Source organism: Petaurus breviceps, unplaced genomic scaffold (assembly GCF_028583685.1).
Source record: "Petaurus breviceps papuanus isolate PSGF00001 unplaced genomic scaffold, PetGlider_PUasm1.0 90417, whole genome shotgun sequence".
Classification (NCBI taxonomy): domain Eukaryota; kingdom Metazoa; phylum Chordata; class Mammalia; order Diprotodontia; family Petauridae; genus Petaurus; species Petaurus breviceps.
Genome location: NW_027187245.1, coordinates 42,587 through 53,184, shown reverse-complemented (window position 1 = coordinate 53,184; position 10,598 = coordinate 42,587).

Below are 10,598 nucleotides of genomic sequence, written 5' to 3'. Positions count from 1 at the left end.
ATAGTCTAAAGACATTTTGAGTAGTTGACTCCCAACTCATTGCTTTTAGCAGGATTTAGAAGTGGGGCTAGTTGATTGCGTGACAATTCTGTAAGCTGTCAGGGAGATGAGAGAGATGAGTAACATTTGCAGTTGGCCAGTTAGGCTCTAACTTGGAAAGAGAATTAATTCTTAGGTTTCAGAGCATCATTCCTGCACCATTTTCCTTTCCGGGCATGACCATTGCCTGACTCAGGGTCACATACCAGCAGTGCATCCCCCTAGGCTGCATCTGGGGAAGGTTTATTTAGTGTATAGTAAGGCCAAAAGCACAATAGGGGGAGCCATCCTCCTGTAATGGTTCTAGGCCCACAGTAAGTATGTTGCTGGGGTAGGTTTTGAGAGCAATAGAATCAGAACTCTAGGAAATGATACCAGAACCTGTGGGGAAATGACATCAATCATACAATAAAGAGAGGACCCCACGGAGTGCCCAGTAGAAGAATACAACGAACAGAACACAGTCGGAGTAGTTGCTTTCAAATAACCCAGTCCTTTTTGCTCTACTCCTAGTATCATAGACACAAAGTCCTGCTGTAAGAGACACAAAACTGTCTCCAGGGGCCAGGCCAGGGGCCTGGATGCTAGTCCTAACTCTACCACTAATCTCTTATTACTTCTCTCTGGTTATTAGGGTAAAGAAACAGTTCTCACATCTTGAAAGGATCCATTCCATATTCTATTTCATAGACAATATATTGATTCAACTTCCTATGAGAAGCCTTTCCCAATACCTTTGCTGCTTTGCAGTGCTTCCCTTAATCTCCGTTTGTTAGGTTTCCCTGGGGGAACAAAAGCTCCTTGGAGGTAGGGCCTGTTTTCTGCACCTAGTACTAGGCCCAGCCCATAATAGGTACTTAATAAATGCTTATGGAATTGAACTGAAAATGTTGTACTATGGGATCCCTAAGCTTCCTCCTAAATAGGGAATTTGACGACTTCTAGACTCCAAGATATGAAGATTCCTGTGTCTGAGTTTTCATATTGTTGTATATTTATAGCTAACAGGGACCTCAGGCTCCTTGAGGCCAAGCCTCGGAGAGGTTAAGGGACTCACCCAAGGCCACATGAGTGGTAATCATAGAGAAGGGATTTAATCCAAGTCCTGTGATTCCATGGTCTGTGTTTTCTTCTCTCCACAATACTAGTCCCCATGGTTGAGTCTATATATAAGCATGTGCATGCCTCCTTTGGGTGCAGTTTCTAATGATGCCTATGCCTTGATCTATATGCAAAGGTGAGAAGGCTGACCTGTGATCAACAAACCATGTTTTCAGTTATTATTTTACCAAGAGAGCTGATGGATCTATGCTCTTTATACTGTCACCTAGTCTTCTTCTTGACCAAAAGGGCACACTTTTAAAGTGGTTAATCAGTAATTAGGGCAATGAAAATTTGGTCTGTGATCAGGATCAGTCCTGAACCTAGGACACTTTGATCTGACTTAAGTGTCCCAATGAGGTCTCACTGTCTTTTCTCAAAGAGATTTTCAAAACCTGATCCTTTGGTTGAGACCTCTGCTGCCCTTGGGATGTTTCCTGCAAGATGAATGCCCTTTATACCCTAATTTAATTTAATCAAAGTTTGGATTTTTAAAATTAAGACACAATCTACCTCTAATAAGATTGGCTTCAACTAGTACTGGAAACTCATTCCTAGTGCAAATTGAGGTGATTAAAACTACAAAACAACAACATGGGATTTAAATGCTGATGTGTCAGGACAGCACCACTCATTAATTAACAGCCCATCTGATATACCACCAAAGTGCTTATTAGTATACTGTTTTACATCTTTAATAATCATAACAGCAAATACTCTTGCTTATATTGGCACCAAGACCAGCAGGACAGAACTAAGCTCAGGCCTGTGATTTCACTGCTGTCTCACGTGAGGTTCCTCTACCAATACCCTTTGGTATTTCTCAGCAGCCAATGGTTTTAGAGCATTGTCTAAGTCTAAGGTGTCCAACACACTACATCCACCTGCTGCTTGCAATAATATTCCTCTGTGACTTCAGCCAGATTAAAATGTAGTTGAGAAATATTTGTTAAATAAATAAAAATTTAAAAATAAATGATAATGTTAACTAATATGTTAACACATGGTTTTTGAAGTCCGTATGTGGCCCACAGGATTGTAGGGTTGAGTGGCCCCATTTCTAGTTGAGTTTGACACTACAAGGCCAGAACATGTTACAGAGCATCCCATAACCAGTAATGTCAGAGGTAAGACTTGAACCTGTGTCTTTTGAGCTTCAAGACCAGTTGTGTCATGCTACCTCTCACTGTCAACTGGCTCCCTCAAATTATCTGAACAACATCAGTGTTGCTATTGTAATCTTGTGTACACCTTTTATTACTGCCAAAAGTGACAGAAATATTGAGCCTTTAAATCAAACATCTTCACTACATCCTAATAACTGGAGGGTGGCACAGTGCATAGAGCACCAGGTCCTGATTCAGGAAAACCCGAGTTCAAACCCAGTCTCAGACACTTACTAACTGGTGATCCTGGCCACTTAATATGTTTGCCTCAGTTTCCTCATCTGTAAAATGGAAGTAATTAGCACCTCCTTCCTGTAGTTGTTGCAAGGATCAAATGAGATAATAATTGTAAAGAGCTTGTCACAGTATTATAGAAATGTTAACAATTTTCATTATTATTATTAATATTGTAGAGGCAAAACATAATTCACCATTGCCCATGGACACCACTTTAGGATTATTTGAATTTTTTCTCTAATGAAATCAAGAAACGTCTCAAGCATTTGCTTGAGAGGACACACAGTTACAACAGAAGGCTATGTTTGTATCTAAAATCTCCCATTTTTAGCAAGGCTTTTTCCCTACTCCCTTCCCTCACTACCTTCTCTTTTTCTCTTGTTATGAAATGATCCTTTTCTGTGAGTGTTCTCTCTTTAAAAGAGAGACATTTGGATTTTGCTGTAACTTGGGGAAAGTCAGCCCATTGTCAAAAGGTGCCTTCCCTTAATGATAAAAAAAATGTTCTGTAGCAAAGCAAGTCTGTCTTCAGCCCATCAATCCTATTGGGACAGCGTGCAGCACATATGGTGTGTAAAATCACCCCCTTTTTCGAGACACCTGTGATTCATCAACACAATGTGGCAGATTAACTCGAAATATTCAGCCAGCAATTGGTTCTTCCTTCTCAAACCTTCTGATATTCACTTTTTGGAGCAATGATACTAGAAAGCAATTGGAGGCAGGTTAACTCAATTAAGAATATAATTAACTTGGGACTTTATTATTTGACCAGTGGGGGGGGGGAGAGTAATCTCATAGATCTTCCATGCAGTAAGTATACATTGTAAGCTCATTTAATATTTGGCACTTCGTTTCATCATGGCTACAGCTACAACTATGATGAAATATATATTCTCACATATATGTACATAGAGAACAAATATATGGTCCAAAGTTCTGATGGTAAACGTCTTCATGTGAAACTAGTTTCTAAATGGGAAAATCTGCCAGTTTTCAAAACTGAATATTGTTGTAATGGGTATAATGTAAACTTGTCAGGGAAGTTGCGTTTAAAAAAAAAAAACTATGTAGATATTTTTTCTAGTCTTTTATTTTAAAATCAACAAACTTCCATAATTAATTTTACCTATGTTTTATGTTGCTGAAAAATCAAACCTCCTTAATTAATCTCACAAGCAAATTGTAACCATTTCCTGATATATCATCCGTTGAAATGGACAGATAGGGTTCACATTTATAGGTTTCACAAGTCAATAGTCAGCTTTTCTTTTCTAGGCTCTTTTAATTGTTCATCAGATCCTAGGTGGCGCTGCAGTATCTACAGTGCCAGGCCTAGAATCAGTTCAAATCCAGTCTCAGACACTGTGTGACCCTGGGCAAGTCACTTCACCCTGTTTGCCTCATTTTCCTCGTTTGTAAAATGAGCTGGAGAAGGAAATGGCAAATCACTCCAGTATCACTGCCAAGAAGACCCCAAATGGGGTCACCAAGAGTCAGACACGACTGAGAAACAAATGAAAAACCAAGACTCATACAATGCTAGTTAAAGGGAATCTTTGGCGTCCCCTCCTTTTAGATCCCATCTGGATATAGTCTCTTTTCAAAAAAGTCCAAATCATCTCATGCTCTTTAGACAGCAGATTTAGATCTGGAAATGACCTTAGAGGTCACCTAATCCAACCAAGTAGACAATCCAATACACTGTATACAGATACAGCATTCGGTATCATTTTACAGATAAGTAAACTAAGGGCCAATGAATACCTCGATCAAAGTTACACAGGGTGTCCCTAAAGTGTGCAATTATGAGCTTTAATAGCTTTTCAGAGTTGTTTTCTTCAGTTATGGTCATTGTGCAATTTGTTGTGATTCTGCATATTTCTCTCTGACTTCATATATTTTCCCCAAGTTGTCTGAATTCCTCTCATTTGTCATTTCTAGCACAATTTCACATCACATTCCTATGCCACAGTTTCTTCAGCCATTCCTTGAATGATATATGCCCACTTTTCAGATTCTTTTCATAGTTAGTCCATGAATATTAAAATGAGTTATACTTCTACAATTGTGGCATTGCAAAAGCAAGCAGTATATTGACTTTTATTCTCTTGTCGCATCATGACCCCTTACTCAGTAAATTCCAATGGCTCCCTTTCATTTCCAGGCTCAAATATAAACTCCTATTTGGCATTAAAGTTCATCATAGCCTGGCCCCACCCTACTTATACATTTGTATGAACACATTACTGTTCTTGCTATTTCTTACACTTAACCTTCCGTTTTCCTTTTCTGTGCCTTTGCATTGGCTGTTCCAAATGCCTAAAACGTTTGCTTACCTCACTTTTCCCTGCTTGCCATCCTCAGTAAGCATCCCTTGATTCCCCATTCAGATTTTAGTGCTCAGAGAGAAACCCAAGATCATCTTGTACCTGCTTAGCACACATTTTCTTGAATCTTTCTTTCCCTGTCTTCAAGGGATTATTTTCTTTTGTCCTTATATCCCCAGAGTCTAGCACTGTGTCTACTACATAATAAGTCTCCAGTAAATTCTTGTTGATTAATTGAGAATATTCATCTAGTCCTGATCTCTCTCCTGAATTCCAGCCTCATTTCATGTCTACTGCACCTGAATATCCAGTAGGTACCTCATACTCAGCCAATCTACAGTGTCACTGATAATATTCCCCCAAGTTCTCTCATCCTGAATTCCACACATTGTAGAGAAGTAGTGAATATCTTCAGAAATCCAGGGTTCCCCTTGCCCAGGATAGGAAGATCTACATATCACTGAACTGAACTGAGAGCCTAAAGACCATGGCTGTATTTGTACTGCCCCTGGAAAATGGCAGCTAGACTGTGCCACCACTGTGGTCTGCCAAGGGCTGGAGAAGCCTTTGAAGAAGAAAACCAGGACTCCAATCTTCACCAAGGGAACTTGCTTGTAATGTACAGAGGGTGAATACAAGCTCGGCTGTAGTCACTTGTATGAAGACAAACGCAAGCATTCCCACCCCCAAGGCAGGACCCCTAAGGCTCCCATGACAGATCCCTTCCATGGAGTGAGGAATAGTAAGGGTGTTGGAAAGGAGGGCAGCTGTAGAAATCTAGAAAGCTCAGTAGTATCTCCAGAATGATCTCTGTAGTGTGCCATTCTGATTTAGTTTGAAGTGAATGCTTGAAACATCAGAACGCATACACGCACCAAAAAGCAGGTGGAGCTCGCTAACTGCTTGTAGGTGATTCCTGCCATGGCCCTTTTCCATGGTGCTGAAAGATGCGCCTGATCATTTGTTTGTTTAGTCAGTGAGGAGCAGGCATTTGCAAATGAGATAAATCTTTCTAACAACTCACATTCCATTGATTTGAAATGGGATTTCTAAGTTAGTGGCCAGATGATCCTGCTCAATCACGTATTTGTTCGCTTTCTCTGCCACTTTACAATCTGTTTCATGCCTCAAGCAAAACCTTCATTTTTGCCCCTTTGGCATCATAAGAAGATATTGACATTGTTGTGAAAGATAAAATGAACATTTAAATGGAGTCACTGTCAATGAATGAATATTAAGAGCACTAATGAGGAAGAAAGTGCAGATGTAAAAATAGCAATTGACAATTATAGTCCAGGTAGGATTGTCAGATGTGCCAGAAAGTAAATTTTGGAGGAAAGAATGTTACCCTAAAGAACAGCATTATGGAGTCAAGGCTGGCCTTGGAGTCACAGAGACCTGAGTCCCTGTTCTGCCTTTGGCATTGCCCCACTACAGGTTCCCCACCCCTGGCATAGCCTGTGTGAGCAGGAGCAGACAAGTCACACAATCCCTTAGTGCCCCCATACAACAATTTTGATTATAAATGACAGGCAATGATGTGCAAATCTGCATCAGGGGAAGTAGCTTTCATACTAGGAGTCCCCTCAGTGAATGAAATCCTGCGTCTGGCTCAAAACCAGTTTACGCATGGCTCATGTGTATATATATATATATATATATATATATATATATATATATATATATATATATGTATGTATGTATGTATATATATATATATATATATATATATATATAAATGTACCTACACATATAGACACAAAGGACATATTTATATCCCTAGAATGTCTACCAGAGATGACTGACACTAACCTCTAAAGCCCTTTAGAGAACCTCTGGTTTTCCCTAATGTTTCATTTCCAAGACAGACAAAGACAAAATGGGAATTTTTAAAAACTCTCCTTTTCTGCTTCACTGTTGTCGTCACCAGAAGCTGGGAGGGAAAAAAACATTTTGCCGAGTGGAAACCTGACCCTTCATTCAAATACATGAGAAGGCTGTCAAGCAGTGGCCTGCCTCTTAGGCTACCATGATTATGTTAGACAGAAAATGACGCGGCTTTGGGGGAAAATACTTCACAGCTCCCTATTTTTATCCACTTTTTTTTTTTTAGCAATTTTCTGGGGAAATCAGACAGATCAAAATGCAAACAACAGCAGTTAGCAAGGTAAAGTGGAGGGAAGTCAGCATAGCAGTGGTTAGAGGCAGCAGCAGCAGCTTCTGAGCTTGAAGCCCCTTTGTCACATACTATCAGTCGGACCATTAGCCTGTGATCAATTGTCACATTGGCTTTGGAGCCAAAGTGATGGTATGGAAATTGTGCTTGTATATTTTCAATGGGAAGGTACTCACTGGGGAGACGAGACTACTTTGTCCACACTTAAGTGCTACAGTGAATGACCCCTCTGATATCTGACAGAATGTCTTGAAAAACTCTCACAGTAAAAGGAATGGGCTAGTTAGAGGTCAGAAAGGTTAGACAAAAAGAGCTATTACAATTACACCATTTTGTCATAGCAATCGAATGAAACGGTTTTAGCATCCAATTTTACTCATCTTTTTGATGAATGTTTTGTGGGAGCTGAATATAGACAGCCTCTAAGTTCTTGGCTCCAGTCAATCAATCAACGAAGCATTTATTAAGCGCCTATAGCTGCTGACTACAAGGAGGTTACCTTCTATTGGAGGAGACCACATTTACTTATATATAAAGAAGATATTGGATAATGGGAGATAGGGAAGCACGTACAACTGGGGTATCAGGAAAGGCCTGGTGTTTGAGATAAGTCTTGAAGGAAAATAGGAATTCTAAGAAATGGAGGTGAGAGGAAACTGCAAGTAGACCAGGTTGGATGGAACATAAAGGGCACAAAGGAGGATAATGAGAAATTTGCCAAGAATTATGCTAAAATGAGGTATTTGCATTTATATAGAGATATATCCTTTCATATAAAGTATAAATACACATTTTATAGATTGTATCCATTTATGTAGAGGCAGTAGGGATCCACTGAAAGTTCTTGAGCAGAAGAAGAACGTGACCTTAGAACTATTTTGGCAAGTCTGGCAAATGGATTGAAGAGAGAAAAGACTGGAAGTTAAGCTATAATTTGGAGGCAGTGTCCCAGATGAGAGGTATGAGGACCCAAAACTAGGATAGGAAGTAAAAGGAAAGGAGACACATGGGAACTATGCTGTGCAGGTAGAATCAACCAGAGTTAGCAACTGATGGCTAATAAAGGGAGGTGAGAGGGAAGAGTTGAAGATGATACAAAATTGTAAATCTGGGTTACCAAAAACATGGTGATAAAAAAAAAAAACCTGGACAGAAAAAGGAAGTTGAGAAGGGGAAGGGTGGGTTTAGGAAGGATGATAAAGAGCTCTGTTTTGGACATTCCTATCTCTCTATGATACCCAGGTCAAGAAGTCCAATAACTAGTTGATAGTACAAGAGCAGAGCTGAGGACGGGTCAGGAAGTCATCTTAATAGATATCATCATTGAACCCCTAGGAGCTGATGGAATTACGAAATGAGAGGGACAAGGACAGAGCCTTCAAGTAAGACCATGGTTTAGGGCCCCAGGTACAGGTTATTCTCCAGCAAAGGAAAGTCTATGCTCCCATAGACAAAAGAAGAGTGGAGTGTTAGGAGACTATTAATGTCTGAAAGCTGGCCTTTGTGGCCTCGAGCTGTTGGGGCAGCTGGAGGGGAGCATTGCACAATTCCCCAAATGTGATTCAACCCAGTGCCCTCCTATTCTGCGCTACACCAAGATCAGACCCTGACAGAACATCAGTTATGCCGTGTCTGTATCCTCAAAGGGAAGTGAAGAGTAAAGAAAACTGAGACAATGGAAGGCTACTGACATTACTTTCTCCCTTTCTCGAACTGGTCAGGGGAAACTGTTTTTGTGCCAGTGTTTTGTTTCCTGCCTCCACTCTTTCCCACAGGCTGCTCTCCCATATCTAGAGCATATGCCCTATTCATTTATACATATTATCTTTCTTTTTAGTCAAGCCACCTCTTCCATGTAACCATCTCCGGATCTCATCTAAGATAAAAGTACTCCCTCTCCTATCTCCAATTTTCCTGCAGTGTTTTTGTCAGTATCTTTCCTTTACTAACCCCATCACACTCCACTTAAGTGTGTATCTCCCTCATTCCCTCCCCCCCACATAAATACACACACACACACACACACACACACACACACACACACCCTTCAGCAGAATGTAAGTTCCTTAATGACAGAAATGATACAACTTTTCATCTTTCTGTCCTCAGTACCTACAACAGAGCCTGACATATACCAGACAATAAACATGTCTTGAATATGATACAGCTTTCATATAGTAATTGCTTCAGTTCTCCATGTTGCTTCTCACGTGCCATACTAAGCTATGTGGCGCATAGTGCTGCTGAGTAGTTCCATACTTACTGTGAAATGGTAAAAGGGTGACAGTCACTCCAGAAGACCTTTCTTTACTAGTAGGGGAAGCCTCCCCACATGTAGAGACTCTCTCTTGATAGGCAGTTTTAGGTTCAAATTCTCTCTGACTTACTAGAATTTTCTTGCTTCTACATTTTATTAGATTCTTAAGAAATTTGGTTCTTATTATTTGAACTCATTTCAAAATCTTCAATTTTCCCAAACAGGCAAGAATCACTCTCCTTTTCACTCACTGTGCAAGATAGGTATTCTTGAATTATGGAAATCCATTATCAACCTATTACTTTTAGTGATTATCTCTTAGAAGTATACATTTAGCACCAGCTGAAAATGGTGCTGCCCACTTAAACCATCTCCAGGGAGGAATGTTGAGTACATCTAAAAGAACTAAAAGTTGAGTTTCTTTCCTGTACTAAATACAACATGTCAGTAGACATGGTGGGTTGTGTACTTGACAGTATGACAATTCTTGCTTTTCTTCATAGGAATTAACTAAGATTCTTGCATTGGGAATCACATCTGTTAATTATTTTCTCCACATATATGTACAATTCATCTCTGGAACTCAGTTTAATTAAATATAAGATATATTTATTGAGGATCTCTCATGTATAACACTGTGCTAGTCACTGAAAGATGTACAGAGGTTAATCTAATCCAATTCAGTATTTCATAAATGCCTACTATATGCAAGGCTCTGAACATTCAAAGATAAAGGGAAAAAAGCCTGTCCCCTCAAAGAGCTTACATCCTTTTCACAAGATAGAATATGCAAACAGCTCAGTATATCTGTGATAATTTGAGGAAGGAGGGAAGCACTAAAAACCTAGAGGATTTGAAAAGAGCCTAAGTCTTGAAAACCGCTAGAGATTCTAAGAGAGAGAGGTAAGTACAAACTCCATTCCAAGCATGAGTTCAGTACAACCTGTGCAAAGATATGGAGGTAATATATGAAATAGATCAGTGAACAGCAACTAGGCCAGTTTGTCTGAACATAGAGAGCACGGAGGAAAATAATGTGAAGTTTTGTCTAGAGGGGTAGGCTGGAGCGAGATTATAAAGGGCTTTCTATACTGGAGTGAAGAGTTCATTTTTTTTTCCTAGAAGCCATAGGGACTCACTTGTGCTTTAGGAATATTATTTTGGCAACTGTATAAGGAATGGAAAAGAAAGGGGAATGGCTGGAAGCTGGGAGTCTAGTTAGGAGGATGTGGGAAATGATGTGGATGAAACTAGGACAGTGTCCATGGGAGTGATGAGAAGGGTAAGAAATA